The 27,386-nt window shown below is 39.0% G+C and overlaps 1 long non-coding RNA gene across 2 annotated transcripts in view; it reads left to right on the plus strand.

Moving 5' to 3' along the window:
- Nucleotides 1–24,618, plus strand: part of LOC121033799 (uncharacterized) — a 132,261-nt gene extending 107,643 nt beyond the window's left edge. For both annotated transcript variants that reach the window (XR_005792123.1, XR_005792122.1), the window contains one exon: nt 23,483–24,618. This is a non-coding gene — a long non-coding RNA (uncharacterized LOC121033799). The remainder of the gene's footprint in view (nt 1–23,482) is intronic.
- The last annotated feature ends 2,768 nt before the right edge of the window (nt 24,619–27,386 follow it).

The following is a 27,386-nucleotide window of genomic DNA, read 5'->3' on the forward strand; positions in this document are numbered from 1 at the left end:
TTAAGAGCGTTCAGTGATGTGTCTTGAATTGTAGACATGGGGCTTTGGAGGAAAAAAACCTGCTATTTGATCACTAAAAGATACATCTAGCAGATGACAAGTAATAACGGTACTGAGAGATGGTTCTTCAATTCCTCCAGCATTTTTTTTTTTGTCTGTTTGTAATTTTTATTTCAGGACCAATAGTCTTACTCCTCTTGTTCTCTTGCATTTCCTAGATATTTAATAGTCCTTGAACATTGGTTTAAATTTGACTTGCCTTTGCTGACTCTTCCAGCAAGATTTTCATTTTCACTATTATTTCTGATAAATTTAAAATGCATTAAAAAGGCACCCGGTAAAAGCATGTCATATGTCTGTTGTTCTCATCATTTCATTTAAACCTCATGCCAACCCATGAAGTGATTTACCATTGCCATTAAATTTTGAAATCAAAGCTTGAGAGATTGCCCACATTCATGCAGTTAGGAAGCAGTGGACCTTGTGTTTCTGATGACAAAGCCCTTGCTCCTGGGCACTGTGCTGTTCCGTTGGATGCTTATAGGCCAGTAGTATCTTGTAGAATGACTGCTGACACAGTGTTTGGGAAATGTGGAAAGCATGTTAGCTACAGGAACGTTTCTAGAACTCTCGAAAATATTCACCTAATGATGACCCTCAAGTGGTCCCATAATGTAAATTCACCCACACGCAAATTGTAATATTTAAGGAAAGAACAGGTGAGCCAAGTGACTTCTAGAGTCCATTTTGTGAAATAATTTTCAGGACTGATTGAACGTAGCTTAAATAGTGCCATTCCCATGTGAGGTATGTGTTCTTGAAACCATCCCCAAATCTGAACCTAACTTCTGTTTCAGTGAACTAAAGACACCCTATATGAACAGCTGCAGCATCTGATTGATGGGTAAGAGAATACTATTTCTGTTGACTCACTTAGAATGATGCCATGTGTATGAGGGGGGAATTTCTGAATTCAAAATTCTGCACTATCTCTGAATTTTCTTACGGAAGTTTGGCTTTGGATATCCAGTCATACTCTAGGAAGAAACTCAGATGGATTTGTTGTTGTTACTTGTAACAGAACATCTGGTATATATTGGCAGAAGGTGTTAGTGATGAATTTCAGTAAAACCAAAGCCAAAATCTTGATGGGGGTATGAATTCATCTTGTTTATATCATTCTCCCCATGTCAAATCCAAAGCACAAATATTGCTTCCTACCTATAGTAGCATCTGAAAACATAATAGCCACAGTCATGGGGTTTTAGAAATTACGACTAAAGATTATGCAAAGTATCAAGATGGAAATAGCAGATTAGTAATCCAGCAATAATAACATATTGTTAAATAACTCTCTAAATTTTTAGGAAAAGCAACTGCAGAAAAAGATAGCTTTTCTCTTTTTGTATTCAGTATAGTTCAATATAGTTGGAAAGAGACATATCCTAATTCCATTTCTCAAAGCACAGGTATATTCCCTCATGAACCAATCTTTCCTCAGCAGGCTGATTTAGATAATAAAATGAAAAAGAGATAACTGAATGGATCCTCCAACCTTCTTCTTCAAGAATCGGAGCAGGGAGCCCCTTGGGGCGGCAGGGCAATTCTGAGGCTGCAGAAGCTCTCTGAACAGCTGTTTGGTAGTAGTCTCAACAGAGCTCGTTAGCACAACTAGTCAGGGCCATGTTAACTGGGTCCCTTTACTGTTGCCGCCACATTCCCTCTTATCATGTCCCTCCATTATCACTCGCCCGCCTCCCCAGCTTGCTCTGTTAGCACTTCTGCTCTCCGGAGAGGAAAGAATTTTCTTTCATTCTTTCTCTCTTTCCCTCTCTCCTCCCTTCCCCCTCTCTCCCCCTCTCTTACCCACCTCCCTCCCTCTCCTTCCCACCTCCTTCTGACCAATTCTTTCTCATATCTCTCGCTTTTCTCCTTTATCTGATGCTACCTCTTTCCCTCTCCCCCTCCTCTTATGGCTGCTTCTCCCAAAACCAAATGTGTGGGTTCTTTATTTCCCTCCACCAAGAACTACTCTTCACTACTTTTCATACCTTTGATGGAAGGAACTGCCTGAGTATCTTAAATCATCAGACTAGAGGTGTATTCTCTTCCTTTGCAAGGGAGGCAGTAAACAGAATTGGTTAAGAACACACACTTTGTAATTGGACTAGAACTTGACTTAAATGTCAGCCCTGACATGCTGCGGAATGCAGCACACAAGAATAAATCACCCTTAGCTCCAATGTCCATATCCATTAAATGGGGGTAATAGTATCTTCCTCATGTTAAGTATAGGGAGTAAAGAAATCATTGTTAAACACGCACTCTGCATGGTGACTGGAACAGAATCAGCAGGCAATAAAGACCAACTCCTGTTATTTATATACCACATCTGTTGATCAAATAGGACTGATCTCAAGTCTGGCTTTGCTAAATTCTCTGAGTCTTCCCTCTGCCCATTCTGGTGAGCCTGTCCACTTAGGGTACCTCATTTATTAATTCATTCTTCATTCAGGAGCCTACTTAGAAGATATGCTATTTTCCATCCCCAGGTACTTTCTGTTACTCTGTCACGGCCATGAAATTAATCCCTGCCAAATTATTAGTTGATAAACTTTAAGGCATTATTCCTTCCAGACACTTTAAGGATCAAGAGGTGAGGGAAGAGGAAGGAGAAATGAGCAAGAGATAAGGGAGGGCATAAGGAGCCCCTTTCACCTCAAGAAGGTGTTTTATTTCTCAAGAGTAGAATTCCCGGTAATGGATTGACTGTGTGGGCAGGAGATGTAACTTGGGCCAGCACCTTCTCTACCTGTTCACTGGCAAACCTGTCTCTAGAATCTTTGTTGCTTCTTGGTTGCAAACACCTGTGGATTTTCATTGCAGGTGTGTTGGGTGGGTAGGGTATCGGAAAAATTGATACGATCCTGACACTGTTCTAACTATACTTAATTCTTTGTAAATCCTTTGTAATCTCATTTGATTCTCACATTTCCAGTAGGCATTTTTTTATTCCCATTTTACAGAGGAGTAAACTGGCTTTTAGAGAGGGTAAACAGCTTGCTTTAAGTCACTCAGCCAGTTGATGGCAGAGGTCTTTTCGATGCCTGAACTCTGGCTTCCCTTGCTACACCACTCATCCTTCCTGTCAGTTGAGACGTTCTGAAGCATGAGAGCTCTTTCTCCCACAATCACATCTATGCTCAGAGATGGAGATTTCTTGAAGTACCTCCTAAATAGTGCCTAGGAACCACTATCTCCTCACTAGAAAGGAGGAAAAGCTCAGGAGGAGCTAGCTACCCCCTGCACTAAATCCTGATTCTTTTTCACCCTCTGGGCAGTGCCGCTCTGTTCTGGCCCCCATTTTGTTTAAATGAGGAAATTGGCGTATATGTTTTATTTTCTTTGCATTTAACCATGTTCTTATTTTATTTTACTTATTTTTTTAATTTAAATTCAAGTTAGTTAACATAAAGTGTAGTGTTGTTTCAGGAGTAGAGCCCAGTGATTCATCACTTACATGTAACACCCAGTGCTGATCCCAACAAGTGCCCTCCTTAATGCCAGTCACCTGTCTAGCCCATCCCCGATCCACTCCCCTCCAGCAACCCTCAGTTTGTTCTCTCTGTGTAAGAGTCTGTTATGTTTGCCTCCCTCTCTCTTTTTAACTCATTGTTCCTTTTCTCCCCCTACGTTCATCTGTTTTTTTCTTAAATTCCACATATGAGTGAAATCATATATTTGCCTTTCTCTGACTTAATCATGATACATAATACATTAATTATCATAATACACACTAGTTCCATCCATGCTGTTGCAAATGGCAAGATTTCATTCTTTTGATCATCAAGTAATATTCCATTGTATATATATACCATATCTTCTTTTTTTTAAATTTTTATTTTTGAGAGAGAGAGACAGAGAGAGAGACAGAGAGAGAGACAGAGCATGAGCAGAGGGAGTGGCAGAGAGAGCGGGAGGCACAGAATCTAAGCAAGCCCCAGGCTCTGAGCTGCCAGCACAGAGCCAGATGAGGGGCTTGAACTCACAAAATGTGAGATCATGACCTGAGCCAAAGTTGGATGCTTAACCAACTGAGCCACCCAGCCCCCCCCATATCTCCTTTATCTATTCATCAGTTGATGGACATTTGGGCTCTTTCCATAATTTGACTATTGTTAATAGCACTGCTATCAACATTGGAGTGCATGTGGCCCTTCAAATCAGCATTTTTGTATCCTTTAGATAAATACCTAGTAGTGCAATTGCTGGGTTATAGGGTAGTTCTATTTTCAATTGTTTTTTAGGTTTTTTTTCTTAAATGTTTATTTATTTATGAGACAGAGAGAGACAGAGTGCAAGTGGGGGAGGGAAAGAGAAAGAAGGAGACACAGAAGCCGAAGCAGGCTCCAGGCTCTGAGCTGTCAGCACGGACCCTGACCTGGGGCCCAAACCCCCAAAACGTCAGATCATGACCTGAGCTGAAGTTGGACGCTTAACTGACTGAGCCACCCAGGTGCCCCTATTTTCAATTTTTTGAGGAAACTCCATACTGTTTTCCAGGGTCGCCAAACCACTTTGCTTTCCTACCAGCAGTGCAAAAGAGATCCTCTTTCTCTGCATCCTCGCCAACATCTGTTGTTTCCCGAGTTGTTCATTTTAGCCATTCTGACAGTTGTGAGGTGGTACCTCATTGTGGTTTTGATTTGTGTTTCTTTGATGTTCAGTGATGTTGAGCATCTTTTCATGTGTCTGTTAGCCATCTGGATGTCTTCTTCGGAAAATTGTCAATTTGTCTTCTGTCCATTTCTTCACCGAGTTGTTTTGTGGTGTTGATTTTGTTAAGTTCTTTATAAATTTTGGATCCTAACCCTTTATCTGACATGTCATTTGCAAATATTTTCCCCGGTTCTGTCAGTTGCCTTTTAGTTTTGTTGATTGTTTCCTTTACTGTGCAGAAGCTTTTTATCTTCATGAGGTCCCAATAGTTCATTTTTGCCTTTATTTCCCTTGCCTCCAGAGACATGTCTAGTAAGAAGTTGCTGCGGTGGAGGTCAAAGTGGTTGCCTTCTGTTTTCTCCCATAGGATTTCAATAGTTTCCCAACTTACATTTAGGTCTTTCATCCATTCGAATTTGTTTTTGTGAATGGTGTAAGAAAGTGGTCCAGTTTCATTCTTCTGCATGTCGCTATCCAGTTTTCCCAGCACCATTTACTGAAGAGATTGTTTTTCTCATTGGATATTCTTTCCTACTTTGTTGAAGGTTTGTTGGCCATACTAATTTGTATGTGTAACCACATAATTTGTGGATGCATTTCTGGGTTCTCTACTCTGTTGCATTGGCCTATGTGTCTGTTTCTGTGCCAGCACCATACTGTCTTGATGATTAAAGTTTTGTAATACAGCTTGAATTCCAGAATTGTGATGCCTCCAGCTTTGGTTTTCTTTTCTCAATATTACTTTGACTATTTGGGGTCTGGTTCATACAAATTTTAGAATTGTTTTTCTAGCTCTGTGAAGAATGATGGTGTTATTTTGACAGGGATTTCATTAAATGAGTAGATTGCTTTGGGTTGTATCGACATTTTAACATTATTTGTTCTTCTAATCCATGAGCATGGAATATTTCTCCATTACTTTGTGTCTTCTTCAGTTTCTTTCATAAGTTTTCTATAGTTTTCATCATACAGATCTTTCACCTCTTGGTTAGGTTTAACTCCTAGGTATTTTATGGGTCTTGGTGCAGTTGTGAATGGAATTGATTTCTTGACTTCTCTTTCTGCTGCTTCATTATTGGTGTATAGAAATGCAACTGATTTCTGTACATTGATTTTATATTGAGACTTTGCTGAATTCATTTATCAGTTCTAGCAGTTTGTTGGTGGAGTCTTTTGGGTTTTCCATGTATCTTGTCATCTGCGAAGAGTGAAATTTTGATTTCTTTCTTGCCAATTTGTATGCCTTTTATTTATTTTTGTTATCTAATTGCTGAGGCTAGGACTTTCAGTACTCTGTTGAACAACAGTGGTGAGAGTGGACATCCTTGTCATGTTCCTGACCTTAGGGGGAAAGCTCTCATGTTTTCCTCATTGAGGATGATATTAACTGTGTGGGTCTTTCATATATAGCCTTTATGATGTTGAGGTATATTTCTTCTATCCCTACTTTCTTGAGGGTTTTTATGAAGAAAGGATGTATCTACTGAGGGGATCATATGGTTCTTATCCTTTCTTTTATTAATGTGGTGCATTATGTTGATTGACTTGTGAATATTGAAACATCCCTGCAACCTAGGAATAAATACCACTTGATTATGGTGAGTAATTTTTTAAATTTTATTTATTTAAATTCAAGTTAATTAACATACAATATAATATTACTTTCTGGAGTAGAACCCAGTGACTCATCACTTACATATAACACCCAGTGCTCATACCAACAAGTACCCTCCTTAATGCTCGTCATCCATTTAGGCCATCCCCCCATCCACTTCCCCTCCAGCAACTCTCAATTTGGTCTCTGTCTTTAAGAGTCTCTTATGGCTTGCCTCCATCTGTGTTTTTATCTTCTTTTTCTTTCCTTTCTCCTGTGTTCATCTGTTGTGTTTCTAAATTCCTCCTATCAGTGAAATCATTTGATATTTGTCTTTGACTTATCTCGTTTAGCATAATACACTCTAGTTCTCTCCATGCTGTTGCAAATGGCAGTATTTCATTCTTTTTGATCAAGTCGTATTCCATTGTGTGTGTGTGTGTGTGTGTGTGTGTGTGTGTGTGTGTGTATCACATCTTCTTTATCCATTCATCAGTCATGAATAATTCCTTTAATGTACTGTTGACTTCTATTTGCTAGTGTCTTGTTAAGAGTTTTTGCATCTAGATTAATCAGAAATGTTGCCTTTAATTGTCCTTTTTAATGGGATCTTTGTCTGGTTTTGGAATCAAGGTAATGCTGGCTTGAAAGCTTTCCTTCCATTGAGGTTTTTTGGAACAGTTTGAGAAGAATAGGTATTAACTGTTCTTTGTGAGTCTGGTAGACTTCCCCTGGGAAGCCATTTGGGCCAGAGCTCTTGTTTGTTGGGAGGTTTTTGATAACTGATTCAATTTCTTTGCTGTTTATGGGTCTGTTCAAGTTTTCTATTTCTTCCTGTTTGAATTTTGGTAGTGCATGAGTATCTAGGAGTTGTCCATTTCTCCCAGATTGTCCAGTTTGCTGGCATATAATTTTTTATAGTCTTCTCTTATAATTGTTTGTATTTCTTTGGTTTTGGTTGTGATCTCTCCTCTTTCGTTTGTAATTTTACCTTTTTGGGTCCTGTCTCTTTTCTTCTTGGTATGTCTGGCTCTAGCAATTTTGTTTATTCTTTCAAAAACTAGCATTAAGTTTCCTTGATCTGTTCTACTGTTTTTTGTTTGTTTGTTTGTTTCTGCTCTAATTTATTTCTGCTCTATCATTTATTTCTGCTCTAATTATTATTTCCTTCTTCTGCTGGCTTTAGACTTTATTTGCTGCTCTTTTTCTAGCTCCGTTATGTGTAAGGTTAAGTTGAGTATTTGGGACATTTCTTGCCTATTGAGATAGGCCTAAATTGCAATGTCCTTACCTCTTAAGACTGCCTTTGCTGCACCCCAAAGGATTCGAACTGTAGTGTTTTCATTTTCATTTGCTTCCATGTATTTTCTTTATTTTTTCTTTAACTTCCTGGTTAACCCATTCATTCTTTAGTTGAATGTTTTTTAACCTCCATGTATAGGAGGGCTTTCCAAATTTTCCCTTGTGGTTGATTTCAAGTTTCATAACATTGTTATCTGAAAATATGCATGGTATGATCTTGATATTTTTGTAGCTGTTAAGGACTGACTTGTGACCTGGTATGTGATCTATTCTGGAGAATGTTCCATGTGCACTTGAGAAGACTGTGTGTTCTACTGCTTTAGGATGAAATGATCTGAATATATCTGTTAAGTCTATCTAGTCCAGTGTATTATTCAAAGCCATTGTATCCTTGTAGATTTTCTGCTTAGATGATCTGTCCATTGTTGTAGGTGGGGTATTAAAGTCACTTACTATTTTGATATTATCAATAGGTTTCTTTATTTTTGTTATTAACTGATTTATGTGTTTGGGCGTTCTAAGTTGGGGGCATAAATATTTATAATTGTTAGGTCTTCTTGATGGATAGACCCCGTAATTATGATGTAATGCCCTTCTTCATCTCTTGTTACAGTCTTTGCTTTAACATCTAGTTTGTCTGATATAATGACTACTCTGGCTTTCTTTTGACATCCATTAGCATGATAGATGGTTCTCCATCCACTCATTTTCAATCTGCAGGTGTCTTGAGGTCTAAAATTAAATCTCTTGTAGGCAGCATATAGATGAATCTTATGTTTTTTATCCGTTCTGAAACCTTTATCTTTTGATTGGAGCATTTTGCCCATTTACATTCAGAGTGATTATTGAAAGATATGAATTTAGTGCCATCATGGTACTTGTAGAGTTGGTTTTTCTGGTGATGTTCTCTGGTCCTTTGTTCTCTTTGTTTTTTTTTTTTCCTCCACTCAGAGAGTCCCCCTTAAAATTTCTTGCAAGGCTGGTTTAGTGGTCACTAGCTCTTTTAGTTTTTGTTTGTCTGGGAAACTCTTTATCTCTCCTATTCTGAATGACAGCCTTGCTGGATAAACGATTCTTGGCTGCATATTTTTCCTATTCAGCACACTGAATATTTCCTGCCACTCCCTTCTGGTCCGCCAAGTTTCAGTGGACAGGTCTGCTGCTAACCTTATGTGTCTACCTTTGTACATTAAGGACCTTTTTCTCTAGCTTCTTTGAGAAGTATCTATTTATCTTTGTATTTTACAAATTTCACTATGATGTGTCATGGTGTTGATCTGTTTTTGTTTCTTTGTTTGGTTGGTTGGGTTTTTTTTTGAGGGGAGCTCTCTGTGTTTCTTGAACTCGAATGCCTGTTTCCTTTCCCAGATTAGGGAAGTTCTCAGCTATAATTTGTTCAAATAAACCTTCTGTCCCTTTTCCCACTCTTCTTCTGGGATTCCCATGACATGGATATTGTTTTATTTTATGAAATCACTAAGTTCACTAAGTCTCCCCGAGTGATCTAATAATTCCCTCTCCCTCCTCTTTTCAGCTTCATTATTTCCCATAATTTTATCTTCTAAGTTGCCTATGCTCTCTTCTGCTTCTTCAGTCCTCATTGTGACTGTACCCAGTCGGTGTTGCATCTTGCTTACAGCATTTAGTTCAGCCTGACTAATTTTTAGGTCTTTGATCTCTGCAGCAAGGGTTTCTCTGGTGACTTCTATGCTTTTTTCAAGCTCAGCTAGTAGTTTTATGACTGTTGTTCTAAATTCTTGTTCATATATATTACTTATATCTGTTTTGAACAAGTTTCTGGCTGTGATTTCTTCTTGACATTTCTTTGGGGGAGAATTCTTCCATCTTGTGATTTTGGTTAAATTTCTGTCTTTTGAGTGTTTTAAAAGCTTGTTATGTTTCCTGCACCTGAGGGTACTGCTATATTAAAAAAGGGTCTGGCATTTCAGGAAAGTATTTCTGGTGTTCGCCATGTGCACTTTGTTATTACAATTTAGCTTCTCTTTCCTACTGGTCAGTCTTCCCCAAATCTCCTCCTTGCTTGCAATGGGGACTGCTTGGACCTTTAAGTAGATGTGCTTTGATTTGTTTGTTGAAGTAAGCCTGGAAAAAAAAGGTGGGGGAGCCTTGTCCAAAAAAAAAAAAGAGAAAAGGAAAGGGAACAAAAAAAAATCAACCAGAGAATCAAAAAAACTATAAGGGGGATTCCAAAGAAAAAGAAAAAGAAAATAAAAGAAGAAAAGAAAAAAGAAAAAAAAAAGAAAAGAGTCAAAAAGGCTGATCCAAAAAAAGAGAAAAGTAGATGAAGGAAGAAGAAGAAGAAGAAAGAAAGAAAGAAAGAAAGAAAGAAAGAAAGAAAGAAAGAAAGAAAGAAAGAAACTATGAATCTGATTCCAGAAGAAAAAAAAAAAAAAAAAAAAAAAAAATAAATATGTTACCAAAAAAAAAAAAAAAAAAAAGAAGAAAAAAATAAATAGGAAAAAAATTAAGCCTGGTCCTCTTTCCACCAGAACTGCAGGTATTACTTTAAAGTACTCGATTTTTAGTACACTTGGTGCATACAAGGGTGCTACCTGTGCTGGTGTTCTGGAGGAGAGGCCCACTGAGATGTTTTAGAGTCAGTCTTGCTTCAGTAAATAAGCAGTTGTCAGACACAGGGCAGGGGCGGGGGTTGGGGGGGAATGTGGTATAGCAGGTCCCGCATCCCCTGGAGGCCACTCTGTTGCTCTCTGAAGTCTCACCGTGTTGCTTTTGGGGGTAAAATGGAACCACCTCAATCTCTCCTCCCCAGACAGGGGATCTCACACTAGTCACACGCTAGTCAGCCCTCACAGAATAACAAGGGCAGTCAGCTTGCCCTGCACCACAGCTCCCCTGCATTTTTAATTTGGCACACAGCTGGGATTCAAAACCTGAACTCTTAAAGGACCCTGCATTGCACGGATCCACTCCCTTCTTCCAGAATGGAGCCTGTCCAATCTGTGTGAAATCCTTTGTCCCTGAAAAACAGTCCCATGCCTGTATAGCGCACAGAATCTATGGTGTAATGCTGCTAATAGCAGCAAAGGTTATATTCCCTCTGGGTGCGTCTCTGTCCCCTGCTGATGAAAGGCCTTTGGCTCCTGCCTGCAGGGTCTTTTGTTTTTGGGCAGGCGATATGCCATTTTCCCAAATTACTCCAGCCAGGGGAACGTCCTCTCTCAGTGCACCCCAGAGATCTTCAGACCACACTAAGCACTCCAGGGCCAGCTCCTTCTTCCCCAGGAGCATGCACCACAACTCTGATCCAGGAAAAGTCACGCACTTCCAAAACCTGAGAGTTTGAGCTCCTAACTCTGTTTGAAAACAAAACAAAACAAAACAAAACAAACAAAACAAAAACAAAAAACAAAAAACTGAGACACTCAGTACTTCTTGCTCCCCAGTCTTTGGTCCAGAGAGGACTTCCTTTTGTGTGAACTCAACGCTGCGCGTTCTCAACCCCTCTCTCTTTCTTTACCTTTTGTCTCTCCACAGAAAGAGTTCCCTCCCTTCCATAGCACTGCCATTTTTCTCTCCCTTAATTCACTCAATTCACTTCTACACACCTGACACCTGCCATGTGTCCCTTGCACTGTGGAGAGCCTTCAGCCACTCGACAGATTGATTTTCTGGGTGTTCCTAGTGGTCTGACCTCAATATAGCTGTGTTTGAGCGATGAGGAAAGCTCAGGGTTCCCCCACTTCTTCTCCATCTTAACTCCTAAGTCCTAACTGTGCTTTTAGTACAATTTTTCTAGAATCTGCCTGATTTTTTTTAAGGTATAAATCCTAGGCCAAGTTTATATTGGAGTTTTATTAAACTAGAAGCAAAATGAACACCATTTATGTTCACGTAGAATAGTATATACTTGTTTAACATTTAAACTTTTTAAAAAATGTTGATTTATTTTTGGAAGAGAGAGAGCACAAGTGGGGAGGGGCAGAGAGAGAGGGGAGAGAGGACCTGAAGCAGGCTTCACGCTGACAGCAGAGGTCGCAATGTGGGCTCGAACTTGAGAACTGTGAGATCATGACCTGAGCTGAGCTGGATGCTCAACTGACTGAGCCACCTAGATGCCCAACGGGTTGAACATTTAAAAATGAGTGGCGAATTATGACCCGTAACTTTAAAACATTATGCCTTTCTGCTTGACCACATGAATGCCCACTATTTTAATTTATGAAATGAGTTCAATCTAATTATATTCAAGGCATAAAACTCTACAATATTTTGTGTAATCGTGAACTGATGAAATTACAAGGGTCATAAAACACTGATTTTTTTGTTTGTACTACTTAAGTCAAAAGAGAAAGCACCAGGTTCATGCCTCACCAGAAAAGAATGGAGATTCTAGGTCAGAAGTTGTAGGCTAATGGACCACAAGCTGGATCCCACTAACAGATATATACAGTTTAGCTCTCCGAGTGTTTTGGTTTGATTTTGATTTTTACTTGAATTAATTGCCAATGCTCACAAGTCAATAGTTTTCACACACAAATAGAGATTTCTCGTATCACTTGAAAGACTTGACCTTCATGTAATACTGGGTGTGGAAGTAGAAAGTTCCAGCTTCTGTAAGGCACAGGCTCTCCAGTTTACCACACCTCTGGCTGACTTATTTTATTTGCTTTACTCTTGCAGGCATTTGAGGTTGTGATCCTGGGTTTAAGGAATAGTTTTCAGATGACATTTTAAGCAAATTAATTATTTTTTTGGCAAGTTAATTTTTGATCTGTGTCTAACTCACCTGCTTTCTCTCCTACCACCTCCACCTTATCCTCAGGATGGATGCTCAAAAAGTCAGACTAGTGGTTTATACTGACTTCCAGCCACAACCGCCAACCAATAGTGCAATCCACACTGTCTCCTGCTGGACCAACTTCCACCTTTTTACCTCGAAATTCTGGGGAGATTAGAGGAGGGACTTCAGCAGCCAAGATGAGGGAAAGCACCCCAGTACAGAAGGGCTTCAACTTTTAAACAGATAAGACTACTGTTTTGGTGCCTGCCCATTGAGGATCAGCCCTGTTTGTATTTGAGGCACAGCAGACCCTTTAACACACCCTCCAATAGTCTGAGTCTGTGCTTTTGACATGCATCCTTACAATAACCATTTGTGTAAGTATGTGTGTGCATGTGTGTGCACGCACGCGTGTGTGTGTGTGTGTGTGTGTAGTTTACTTACTTGATTCAAACTTTACAAAGATATCACAATACCTTGCTCAATGTGGACAGTCCATAAATGTATTTTAAATGGAATAGATTGAATTATTTATTTATTCCATGGCCATACAATTAGTGAAATGGCCATACAATTAGTGAAACCAAGTTTGGTTTCCTTATGCTTGTTTGACTTTTGTACACTTATATTTCATACCAAGAAGAAACTCATTCAGTGCTATTGTACGGAAACATCTCAGACCAACACGTAAAGCATCTTAAACAAACTAACATTAAATCTTTAAAATTAAAGTATAAACAGGAGAAAGATTCATGGATTTGCTAATTGTCTTGTCCTGCTGTGGACTCATTTTGTCTATAACTATTAACGTAAATGTATTCGATAATACAGAGCCTAGAAAAATTAGTCTATAAGTATAAGGTCATTTTTTTTGATTGTTAGATATGACAGTGACTTTTATTTCATCCTCTAGTATAATTTTTTTTAAATTTGAACTCCAGTATAGTTAACATACAGTGTTACATTTGTTTCAGGTGTGCAGTCCTATACTGTAATTTTAAGCTTTGGAAAAATGTAATACAGATAGAAACAATGGGAAGAAATAATCACTAGAAGAAATATTTCGATTAAAGTGGTGGATTAGGGAGAATGTAAAAATTTTCCAGCTGAATACAAATTCTCAGTGTATAATTATAGAAAGGTCTTAAAATAATAGTGAAAGATTCTTCCAATAAAATCTATTAAATGACTGTGTATTTGAAGATTTGGCTCATATGTTCCCTGTGTAATAGTGCATAATACTTTCTAACTGAAACTTTTCAAGAAACCATACCACTGACTCAAGGAATTTCTTTCTGTTTAGACAGTACTGTGAATAATAATTTATACTTACCAGGGTTTAAGAAACTATTTCTCCTTGAAACAATGGGGTTTCTTCTAACCCTTTTGTAAAAAGATGTCTTTGAAGATATTGGTAAGACACACACAGTCTCTGAATTGATTTTATTAAATGAATCTGCTCTGTTATTTTATACCAAAAAGAAAAAAAAAAACCCACAAAAAGTTTACATGCATCCTGGAATTTGCTGACTTAAATGTTAATTTTAAAAGAAAATGCTGGCAATTAGTGCAAAAAGTGTTTTCTTTCAGGGGCGCCTGGGTGGTGCAGTCGGTTAAGCGTCCGACTTCAGCCAGGTCACGATCTTGAGGTCCGTGAGTTCGAGCCCCGTGTCAGGCTCTGGGCTGATGGCTCGGAGCCTGGAGCCTGTTTCCGATTCTGTGTCTCCCTCTCTCTCTGCCCCTCCCCCGTTCATGCTCTGTCTCTCTCTGTCCCAAAAATAAATAAACGTTGGAAAAAAAAAATTAAAAAAAAAAGTGTTTTCTTTCAAATCTCAGATTTCATCTCTAGATAACTATATACACAAACTCATTTTGCTATTATGTCAATGAGATTTTTATATTTGATAAGGTAGTCTATAAGATCAAAGTCTAGGTTACATTAAAAATAGAAATTGAAGTTGTTTTAAAACCACTATATAGTGGCAAAAAGGGTTCTTTTAAGATTTTTTTAACGTTTATTTATTTTTGAGAGAGAGAGAGAGACAGAGTGTGAGTGGGGGAGGAGCAGAGAGAGAGAGAGAGACACACAGCATCCAAAGCAGGCTTCAGACTCTAAGCTGTCAACACAGAGCCTGATGTGGGGCTGGAATCCAGGAACCATGAGATCATGACCTGAGCCAAAGTTGGACACTTAACCAACTGAGGCACCCAAGCGCCCTGCAAAAAGTGTTTAAAAAGTGCTCTCTCAGCAGTGGCCTGGTTTGGCTGCCTTTACTCACCATCCTCCCCAGAATGCAGGGCTCAGTCCAGGGTCTTCAGCTGGCAGAGCTGATCTTGGGTTCCTTAGTGAAGAGCTGTCAAATCCAAGATGATAGTAGTGAAGGTGAAACCAGAAGCTATCCATGGTCAGAAAGGGATTGAGTCTCACAGCAGGGCATACTGGAGTCCAGCAGGCAGACTATCCAAAGGGATGAATGAGTTCAGAATCTGTGGAGTCTGTCATGGGATCAGTTATTTAACGACCCAAGACTAGCCTGAGGACTAAGAAGATTATGGCTTTGGCCAGTCTGAAAAATAGTACTTTGAAGTTTGGACATGAAAAATAGCACCAGAAATAATGAGATTTTGCTCTTCAGGAGAAACAAAAATTTTCTCTTTACTTACTTCTCCATACCCTGCAAGCTGATTGGCTACAAATTCTCATGAGTTTTCACGACCATACCCAGTTGAGTATGGCCATTTTGCTTTAGTTTATTAAGCCATCTGGGTTAAGCTGATGGTTCTGTTGAGTTCTTTGAAATTTTATTTTATTTATTGATTTTTTGGAGTTTCAAGTTTTTATTCAAATTCCTGTTAGTTAACATACAGTGTAATATTAGTTTCAGGTGTAGAATTTAGTGATTCATCACATATAACACCCAGTGCTCAACACAAGTGCCCTCCATATTACCCATCACCCATTTAGCTCATCTTCCTGCCCACCTCCCCTTTAGTAACCATCAGTTTGTTCTTTGTAGTTCAGAGTTTATTTCTTGGCTTGTCTCTTCTCTCTTTTTTCCCCCAATTTCATCTGTTAGGTTTCTTAAATTCCACATGAGTGAAATCTTATGCTTTTGTCTTTCTCTGATTGATTTATTTCACTAGCATAATACTCTCTAGCTCCATCCATGTCAGTGCAAGTGGCAAGATTTCATTCTTTTTGACGGCTGAGTAATATTCCATTGTATATATGTACCACAACTTCTTTATCCATTAATCAGTTGGTGGACATTTAGGCTCTTTCTATAGTTTGGCTATTGTTGATAATGCTGCTATAAACATTGGAGTGCATGTATCCCTTCAAATCAGCACTTTTGTATCCTTTGAGTAAATACCCGGTAGTTCAATTGCTGCATCATAAGGTAGTTCTGTTTTTAGGTTTTTGAGGAAACTGCATACAGTTTTCCAGAGTGGCTGCACCAGTTTGCATTCCCACCAACAGTGCAAAAGTGTTCCCCTTTCTTTTCATCCTCACCAGCACCTGTTGTTTCCTGTCTTAATTTTAGCCATTCTGACAGTTGTGAGGTGAAGTTTTAAAGGGTTATTGTAATACCATGGTGAGTCTTCAACACATTCCCTTAAGCCTTGTGACATATTGTGTTATTGTTAAAGTGTCTTTGCAACTGAAAAGCCCTTGTCTGTGCCATAGGACTAAACCCTAGAGAGGCAATTTAGGCAACATGTGGAATTGCCAACAATGCACATCAGCTTATTTCTTCAGAGAGGGTCAAGTTGTTTTGTATGAATGAAAGAGCTTTACCCCCAAGGACTCTGAATATAATATTAGTGGAAGCAACATGGGATGCAGTAGACCTGGGAACTTTCCTTTTGAGTCTTCATTTTCCTCCTTTTGAAAATAGGTTTATTGTAAGAATTGATAATAAGCTGGGTACATATGAAAAAATTTTGTATACAATAAAACACTATACAAATATCAAGTGGTATTTTTAAAGATGCTTTGTTTATATGTAAAATCAAGAGTCAATGTGCAGCCAGATTTGGTGGTAAGAATATTTCATGCCCTCTAAGAAAATTTATTTTCTGATTGAGCCACCCGGGCACCTCTAAAATTTATTTTCTTTTTACACTTCTATTCTGAACAATAAAATACCAATTGGAAACATAGTTGCTTTCTGAAGATTTCCAACTGTAGAAAGAAACAAGAGAGGTGGGTATATTTACAATATCATGTAATTTATGTCTGATTTTTCTCATATTCATTTCTATGCCCATTGCTTCTCTATTTCCTCCCCAGAGTTCTTTTCCTCTCTTTTTATTCTTTCTTTTTCTCTTGGCTCTCTGGCTTTTTATTTATTTATTTTTTTTCATCATAACTTTGTCGATTACCATGGACTTTAATGATCGCTTATGCAAATATTCCTCAATTTGCATTTTTAGCTCAGAAATTTCTCCTGAAATGTAGAGTAATGTACACCAAGGTATTCACAGATAGCTGAGTTATGGTCTCCCTGCTCCTGAGCCCCTAAATTTGCTCCTAGTTCTATGTTCCTTTGCTTAGTCACACTCCATTTAAACCCATTCTTCATAGGAGTTAAATGCAAATCCGATCATATCACACCTTTATTTTTTAAACCCTTCTAATTGCTTTCCATCACCTTTACAATTTGTATCTGTTCATCTCTCCAAACTCAACTCCCATTGTGCCTCCCCTCAAAGAGTTGACTTGTGGTTTCCCAAATGGGTTAAGCAGCTTCCTGACTTCACATAACTGCTCAGGCTGCCCTCTCTGGAATGACCTTTCTGCTCTTGTCTGTTTAGCAAGCTTCTATGTAACATTCAGTCAAAATATCTTCTGTAATATCTGTCACAATATTCTGTAAGAAATCTGCCGGCCTGTCAGCTCCTCCAAACAGGGTAAACTACGTCTACTATTGCACTTTGTACACTGTATTGAAATTATTTGTTTATGTATCCTTCTCCTTTATAGACTCTAACTTGAATATAAAGTCCATGCCTTATTCATCTTTGTATATAGCTCACAGCACAGTTTCATACACATGATAGATGCTTAATCATGTTTATGGAGAGCAATTCAATGAAGACCACAACATTATTACCCAATCGATTTCTGGGTTGGTTTGAGTTTATCTGGGCAGTGGGGGATGTGGTGCAGAGAGGATATTACTTTTGTCTCTCACCTCTTCACATGTGTTCTTCTGGAATTTATATGCTCTTTTAGAAGGATTCCTTCCTAGGTGTGTGTGTGGGGGGGGTGGTGGTGGAAAGAACACTCCTTTTCAGTCAATATTGTCAATGGATTTTCTATAATCAAGAAGCAATACTTAGAAAAATATTCATTGAATGTTACTTATTTATTTATTTATTTTTTCATCGTTTATTTATTTTTGGGACAGAGAGAGACAGAGCATGAACGGGGGAGGGGCAGAGAGAGAGGGAGACACAGAATCAGAAACAGGCTCCAGGCTCTGAGCCATCAGCCCAGAGCCTGACGCGGGGCTCGAACTCCCGGACCGCGAGATCGTGACCTGGTTGAAGTCGGACGCTTAACCGACTGCGCCACCCAGGCGCCCCACATTGAATGTTATTTACAGAGAAAAACACCACTTATTCATTCAATACATATTCTCTAAACACCTACGGCCTGATGATGGACACTGTTCTGAGCATTGGGAATACAGCAGTGAGCAAGGCAGATCCAAATCTCTACCTTCATAAAAATAAAAAGTAAATGGAAAGAAAGAAATAAAGAAGAAAGAAAGAAAGAAAGAAAGAAAGAAAGAAAGAAAGAAAGAGAAAGAAAGAAAGTATATTTTATTAACAGAGAGAAAACACCTTGTTTTTCCACAGATCTTACATCATGCTTCTTCCCCTAAAACAGTCTTTCCCCCTCCTTACTTTCTCACCTCAGAAGTTTTTACAGGCTTGAGGCACCTGGGTGGCTCAGTAGGTTGAGCATCCGACTTTGGCTCATGTCATGATCTTGCGGTTCTTGGGTTCGAGCCCCACGTCGGGCTTGCTGCTCTCAGCCTCTCAGGATCTTCTGGCCCCCTCTTTCCACCCCTCCTCGGCTTGCGCTCCCTCAAAAAAAATAAACATTTAAAAAAAAGACAAGGTTTTACAGGTTTAAAAGTAAAGGCAAATACAAAAACTAAAATGTTCTTGGAAGGGCTAGCTTAGAAGTCATGACAAATATTGCAATGGAATTTTCATAAATACTTTGTAGAAAGAGTGAGAAAAGACTGCCATTTTGTAAAGGCCAACTGGAATGCCAAGCAATAAAGATACAGCTACTAACCTTTGTTTTGGTCAAAGCAAGTTTTTAAAAATATGTTTTGCTATAGTATCATCTCCTTGTCTTCTCAGTCAGAGTGACTATGTGTGTGGTTTGTGTAAATGTGGCTCTTCAGAGTGATGACGATCTGATACTTATACGGCTCGAGTGTGTGCTTCAGTAATTTTTCACTCGAATGGACAGCATGTAATATGCAGCCAGCCGTCCCAGGACAGTAGTAACTTGTATTCTACATTTGTTGATGAATCTTTCAAAAGATTTTGATGAATATGTGTATCATATGGCCATAAGAGCCGTGCCTGTCCATTTTCTATTTTTTCAATTGGACATAGTTTAGTTGCTTAACACTAAAGAGTTTACAGTGCATAACCACTTTGGAGAATGGAAATAGAATAGTAATGGTTGTCAAACAAGAAAAGCATCATACGTCTAGAGCAAAGTGTTCCACATCTCCCTTGAGTAATGATAGCACCATTTACATGGGTGTAAGCCAGCTCTTTCTTCTTGGCTAGAAGGCAGTTTTTAATAGTGTATGTCAAGGACACAAAATTAAGTTTTCCACACAGACTTACAGAGGAGTCCCACATTTCAGAAGTAGCAATTAATGACGTTTCTGCAGTAGAATTTTAGTCATGTGGATTTCATTTTCTTCTTCGTTTACTCAAAGTGTTTCTGATTCCCCTTTATGGCCAGCTCCTGACTTTGGAAACTACTCAAACACACTTGGGCAAAAGCATAAGAACAATAGTTCTGGAAAATGTAGGCCAATGTGGCTGAGAGCCCTTGCCAGAAACTAATTTTAGTTAAAGAGGTCTCACTATTTTCAAGCCATTTACTTTTCTCCCTTCCTACCAACCCTGGAGCACCACAGATAAAAGCACCTTGCCTCGTGGAGTTTGGAATCTGTGTCTGTGACAAATTTAAAGAGAGTTCTTTAAATCTGTCATCATTTCATACCAAATTCAAGAGTTATGCCAGGTCAGAGGGTGTGACCATTGACATGCACACCGAAAATGGACTGATAGGAGGCACAGTTTGGTTACATCCCTCCTTTATGAGGAACAGCCTTTCCTTTCCTTCACTTCTCCCTCTTCAGGAAGGTTGCACATCCACCAAAACCCTCAGCCAATTCCTCTTTCTCTTTTAGTTGGGTTTCCAGTTGCTAAGGTGTTAATGGCTAGATAAAATTAGTGAATTAAGGGCAACCCCTCCCAAATCATTTGCATTTAAAAGGAGACACTGGGAGGTAGAAGAGCCTAAGGCAGCTTTGGTCCGGAGGAGAAGCAGGGCTGCTATTTTTAGACCAGGGCAGGTAGACTCTCTACTTTGTATGACTGACCCCTGCACTAGTCGAGTATAAGTGAGCAGTTACAAATATCTTCCTTAGGTCCAAACTCCATTTTTAAGATGATTTTTTTTTCCCTATCCATTTTCAACAAAAAGAATCTCAGATATATTGTACACACATCAAAATCCTTACTATGTTATTCTTCAAGTATTGTGTTTTGCACTTGGAACACTTTTAATTCCTAATAGGATTTCTTTCTATTGTCTCCTAATTCTAATTATTTGACCAGTGTCACTGCTTTCCTCCGCACCATCTCCAAGTTATATTTTTTCTCTTCATTGTGCATCCAATAACCAAATACATACCATGGAGACAGTGATATCCAACATGTAGAGAAGTTTGAAAGAATAATTCCTACAGGCAATACTATTGCTTTTTACTGTTTTATATTCATTTTATTAATTTCAAGGATAAAATTGTGGTTGAATTTAAAACTTTTCCTTTGTATATGTACACATTCAGCCAGAATCACAATGACTTTGGGGGAACAAAAAAGCTAGGGTGAAATATTGTTGTCTTTTTTTCAATTTGCAGCCCCAGTCTGACAACTAGACCCTTAAAATTTATTCACAACTCTACACTGATGTGGAGAACAAAGGCAAAAGAAATATTTAAAAAATTATAAACTCCTTCATAACTTACAGCCCATTGACAAGTACTTGGGACCAGCAGAATAACCTTGTTCCAGGAACTCAACTGCCTGATGTTAATACTCTGCTAGAGGCAAAAGGCCACCTTAGCTTGACAATAGCTTTGACCTCCAGGATGCTGTAAGCCTCCTTGAACCTATAAAAATCCCTTTGGAAACTTCCTTTATCTCTACCTACCCCCAGGATATATGTTAGCAATCATCCTCCAAGCATATGGCCCACTGATCTACATCTGAAGGGTCTTATGACTAAGGTTTTACCAGACAATAGTAAATGATCTTTGCCTAACAGCAGCTAGTCCCTCCTGGAAACCTTGCTTCCAAATTCCTTAGAGACTTACACTATCCCTAACTCCCAACTTGAAAGTATATAATCACTCACTCCTCACAACTCAAGTGCAGCCTTTTCTGCCCGTGGGTCCTGCCCCCAAGCTTTAATAAACCACCCTTCTTTGCACTGAAGATGTCTCAAGAATTCTTTCTCGACCATTCGCTCCTGGATCCCAACGTTTCACATCATACACAATAACCTTTTATACGACATCCAAAAAATTTAATTTACTTTAAAATTGTACCATCCAATATATGTCTCTTGAGATTACTCAAACTTTTCCTGATACTTTTCCAAATTACTTAGGTTTTCTTGACTTTTATGCAATTATTCCAAAGGATAAGCAGCACCTCCTTCCAAGATTTCACCCTTAATATGAATAAACAGGATTCTTATTTCATCATCTAAGTCATGGATAAAATGTGTAAAAGGCTTTGGCCTCAGTACCTTCTAGGGTGGAACACATCCAAGAGGTCCTTCTTAATTGGTGTCTCAGAATGCATAAATAAGAAATAATATTTCTCTAATGCTTAACCACGGTCACCACAGTCTGGGAAATGAATACTGAATTTCCAACTTGTTAGCCCAGCTTGAACACTTTACATTACCGAGGCAGAGTTCAGTAGACAGAGCACACATGGATGCCCTTGGCAATGCTGTAATGAGGCATTAGAAAGTGTTTTCAGAGGTGAGGTGGTGTGGGTATAGGACTGGGGAGGAAAAAATTTCTGAAGGGCAAGATCTCTGTTCCATATAAGATGAATTCAGAATAATGCATGCTCTTTATATTTGAAGAACTACTCAACATTGAGAAATTGCCATCTAGATGTAAGATGGTAATTTATTCCTCATAGTGAATATCAGAATTGATAGAATGAGAGAGACCTTGAGATTCAGTCAGAGAATTGACTCTTGGCCCAACTGCAAGGCTTTTTTTTAGCAGTCAGGAACCACAAATAGCCCAGGGTCACCACTGGTTAAGGGTGAGCTGGGGCTAGAACTCACGTCTACTGAGCCCGAGGTCAGTGTCTTTTCCAAGTGTCCAGTGTCTTTTCCACCCACATTATTACTCTCCTAATCACTATCAGTCTAACAGTTTCTTTCAGTGATAATCATTTTCATTACAGTAGAAACATATCTCACTTGTATCTCTTCTGAATGAACTACTGCTTTTGCTATGATCTGATGAAAGCTTAAAATTAGCCACCAATTAATATTGATTTCATTGCTCGACTTTATTACCTTGCATGATTTTCATTTATTTTTATCTCACTTTCCTCAGTATTTTATTAAATAAACTTAAAGAAGGCAAAAGAACATAACCTTCATATTCACCCAGATCAGACAATTATAAATTTTCAGTTGTTTTATTGAAACGTTCTCAATCATTTCCAAATTGCAGTTAAAATGTTAAATTCTAGCTTTATAAAATATGCCATTTCCATCTAGAAAGAAAAAAAAGTATGCTGCAGAGATCTTCCTTTGCAGTCCCCCCCCGCCCCCCGCTTTAAACCGTTGCCTGTCTAAATAAAGTAACTTTTTTTTTTTAAGTATGGTATTTTTATCATTATAAACCTTTACATTTTATGTATGTTCCTGACAGGCGAGAATTTTAGATTTTACTAGGTGTCAAGGCTATCCTAATTCTCTGCTAATAATTTTCATGGCTGATAATTGGGGGAATTTTCCACAAACTAACTTCTGGCTCTTGTTTCTTGACCACAACCCACGTACTTCCTGTACTGGGCACCACAGGGTATGTTCGGATCACAATACAATCTCCGGCCCCTGCACTTTTATGTCATTGTACTGAGCAAGTCGGCACAGTGAGGAGTTGAAATATTTATAGAAGCCTTTCCTAAATGTGTATGGCTAACAATAACTTCGCTATACATGGAGTGACTGCAGACCTCATAAATATATCCCACTAAGCCAAAGTAAATGTATCTCCAGCTCAGCTTCTCCTTAGCTAGATCTCAAATATGCCTGCAGTTTCCCCAATATAGTGGTGTTCAGTAAGTGTTTAACAACTAGTTCTCTGGGACCAAAGGTATGAGATATAATATATATACCTATATATATATCTATATATATAGGTAGGTTTCCTGTAGGTTTTACTGTAGGTTTCCTGTAGGTTTCCTGTAGGTTTTACTGATATAAAGGATTTATATACAATTTATAAATAATAATAAAATACATAACACTCTATCGCAAATGCCTTGTATAGCCAATTGATTCTTTGCCTTGATTTTTTGCCGAAGTCTTGTATTGGTGACCAACGTATGGCTTCAATTCAAGCATGATTTGACAAAGGCAATTGCATATCTTTTATTACAAAAGAATGGAAGGAATAAAACATGAAAACAAAAGCTGAAAGCAAAAACAACATTTTCAAGTGTGGAAGCAGCGGTAAAGAATAGTAGCCACTGAAGTCTTTATCCTCCTTCCCCTGCTTTCATTCCAGGCCCAGCGGCGGTGCCAGTCCAGTTTCCTTCCAGGCATTTCTTAATGGAGACAGCATGGTGTGGTGAGGACGCTGCTGCCCAGGATCCAGGGCTGGCCCTGTCATCCTGGCCCTGTCACCCACTGTGTGAGCTCAGGCAAGTTGCTTTCCTCTTAGTATCTTCATTTGGAAATCAGGGGCCATTATACTACGTGCATCATAGGATTTGTACGAGGATTAAGTTAGTCTGTAGAATTTGGGGCACTTAATGAACAGTTAACTAGGATTGAAATAAGTAATTAGTGTACCTTAGCACTTAGTACATGGAAGAGGGAGCTACGATAAAACATGATGTGAACTTTGTGTATAAATACATTTACAAATTGAAAAAGAAAATATTGCAAATTAATTTAGACTTTGGAAATGTATTCTAGTATAATGCAGGCTGTTATTTGAGGTCATCACTCCCCTCAGGTTGTATTCATTGATTCATACATTCATACTTGTAGCAAGTGTTTATTTAGCAGATAATGGGTATAAGATACTATACTAAGCCTCATGGATATATTTGAGGATGAATAATCAAGGAGTAACTCAAGGAGCTTGGATTAGTCAAAAGTACACACGCACATCCACACACACAGAGGAACATTAAAGAGGATATCTCTTAAGTGTATGGATAGATAACAAACAATCTATCTGTGAGTTGAGGGATGGGAGAGATAGCTTCTAACCAGTGTAGTTTAGAAAAACAATACAGGGGCACTGGGGTGGCTCATTCGGTTAAGTGACTGACTTCAGCTCAGGTCATGGTCTTGCGGTTCATGAGATTGAGCCGCACACCATGCTCTATACTGTCAACATGAGAGGCCAACTTCAGATCCTCTGTCCCCCTCTCTCTCCCCCTCCCCCACTTGTGGATGTGCTCTGTCTCTCTCTCTCTCTCAAAAATAAATAAACATTGAAGAAAACAACAACAACAACAATACATTGGTAGGATTTGTCCTGATCCATTAAAGCAGAAGGGATAAACTGATGATTCAAAGGTCTAAAACATGCATATTTCTGAGGATTCTTTTGATATTATTTCTCAATATTTAAACATTGGAAGTTTTCTTCTAAATGTCTGTATTTTTTGTTTTCATTGAAAAATTGGAAGATCTGGTGACAACCCTTAACTTTTGTTCCAACACTACCACAATCATCTGTAGGCAAGTTGTCTATTCAGGCTGGTATAACAAAATATTATAGACTGGGTTGCTTATGAACAAAAATTATTTCTCAGTCCTGGAGAATGGAAAGTTCTAGATCAAAGCGCCAACACATTTAGTGTGTGGTGGGAGCCGCTTCTTGCTTCATAGGCTGCCACCTTCTTTTTTAAAGTTTATTTCTTTATTTTGAGAGCGAGCAGGAGAGTAGGGATAGGTTAGAGAGAGGGAGGGAGAGAGAATCCCAAGCAGGCTCCACACTGTCAGTGCAGAGCACAATGCAGGGCTCAAACTCATGGACTTTGAGATCATGACCTGACCCGACATCAAGAGTAGGATGCTTAACTGACTGAGCCACCCAGGTGCCCCTAGGCTGCCACCTTCTTATTGTGTCCTCCTATGGCAGAAAGGCGGGGGGGGGGGGGCCGGGGTGGAGAGCAAGCTTTCTTGTGACTCCCTTAAGGAGTCTCAGTCATGAGGGCTTCACTAATCCTATTCATGATGGCTCTACCTTTATGACCTCACGTAATTCTAATTATCTCCCAAATGCCCATCTCCTAATACAATCACATTGTGGGGTAGGTTTTCAAAATATTAGTTGGGGGGAGGGACATAGACATTCAGTCCATAACATAAGTAACGATTGCCCCTCTGGGGTATGCAGTCTTTCCATTGCTATGACAGCAGTAGCCATATATTCAAACCTGTGAACTGCATTCCAAACCTGAAGCCACTAAAGAATCACGGGACACAGGAATGAAAGGTTCCAGGTTTACACACTGCTTGCCCCTTGGGGCCTGCCAATCGCAGTTACTCTTTTACCTCTTGGCTATGTTGAGCAGCAAAATTGTACTAAAAAATGATACATAACAGAATTGAACTTGCCAACTCTCTCTTCATATAGATCAGTTGTATTTTGCACTGTTACGAAAGGGACCGACCATACCTTTCTAGTGTCTGTACCATATTTGTGGGAGGGTTCAAGCCCAAAGTAGCAAGGCCACCTCTGACCTGTTCTCCCTTTTCTTACTTGCTCCTGTCTTTTTATAGTCATGTGTTCTTTTTCTTTTTTTTTAAATTATGCTAGGGGCGCCTGGGTGGCTCAGCCGGTTAAGCGTCCGACTTCGACTCAGGTCACGATCTCGCGGTCCGTGAATTTGAGCCCCGTGTCGGGCTCTGGGCTGATGGCTCGGAGCCTGGAGCCTGCTTCCGATTCTGTGTCTTTCTCTCTCTGACCTTCCCCCGTTCATGCCCTGTCTCTCTCTGTCTCAAAAATGAATAAACGTTAAAAAAATTAAAAATAAATAAATAAAAATAAAATTATGCTAAAATTTACACAACATGAAATTTACTATTTTAGCCATTTCAAGTGTACCTTCCAGGGACATTTAGTACATTCATGTTGCTGTGCCGCTGTCATCACCAGAACTCTTCATCTAGGGAAACTGAAATTCTGTACCCATTAAACAATAACTCCCCATTTTCTCCTCCCTTAACCCCTGGCAATCACCATTTCACTTTCTGTCTCTTGAATTTGATTTCTCTAGGAACCTCATATAAGTAGAATCGTACCATTTTTATCCTTTTGTGACTAGTTTATTTCACTTATGTCACATGGTTTTAAGGTCCAATCATGCATCAGAATTTCCTTCCCTTTTAAGGTTGAATAATAGTCCACTATATATGTGAAGCACATTTTGTTTACCTGTTCATCTGTCAATGAACATGTGGATTGTTTTCACTTTTTGGCGATTGTGAAGCATGCTACCATAAACATGGGTGTTCAAATATCTGAATCTCTACTTCCAATTATTTTGGGCCTATACCCAGAAGTGGAATTTCTGGATCATATGTTAATTCTGTGTTCAATTTTGGGGGGAGCCCCATACAATTTTTCCATAGTAGCTGCACCATTTGACATTCCCATCAGCAATGCACAGAGGCTCCAATTCTTTTACTAAGGCCATGTGTTCCTTTATGCCATTTCACCTCCCTTAAATCAAAAACTTCCTCTTCTGTGGCACATTTGAGGTCTACCTTAAGTATAGTGTGACCAAAGAAAAATATTAAGAAAGGTGTCAGAATAAGATTCAACTTGAACATTCCATGGGACTAAGAAAAGATCTGTGTAATACACACTTTTGCTAGGCACGTGGAAAGCCCTAATCCCCCTTTATTCCAAGGAGAAGCTTGATCCCTTCTAGCTGGAGAGATTTAATAGGTGTTAAAATGATTGAGATTTGAGCTTGAGGAATTACAGAATTTTAACACATAGCATGAAACATCTAACACAGACATACTTAAAGATTCTATACAACACAGGAGGGGGTAATGGGGAATAAAGAGCCAGCAAAAATAAATCCCTTGCATGGCATTAAAAGAATGGCTGGAGAACTATTTCCAAGACGATGTGTGCCAAATCATACAGTAAATGGGAACGGGGCTGGAAAGAGCTTTTCGATATACCCTCTAGTTCTTATTCTATTTGCACATGTAGTCTAGAAGCTAGGGAAACTAAATTTAATAAGAGGATGTGACTACTTTTGGAGAAGAATGGGTTTGGGGACATCATGGTCTACTCAGCTCGAGAGTCTGTGACGATGGGGAAAGTGGTTTGCAAAGCTTGACATCAGGTGTCTGGCGACTACTAGAATAGAACCAGTCTTCTGGAAATAGGGCAAGTTGCACTGTATTTAGGGAAGGGCTTAAGACAAAGA

The sequence above is a fragment of the Herpailurus yagouaroundi genome, unplaced genomic scaffold (genome assembly GCF_014898765.1).
Source record: "Herpailurus yagouaroundi ecotype Mexico unplaced genomic scaffold, PumYag 159, whole genome shotgun sequence".
In the NCBI taxonomy this organism is placed as follows: Eukaryota; Metazoa; Chordata; class Mammalia; order Carnivora; family Felidae; genus Herpailurus; species Herpailurus yagouaroundi.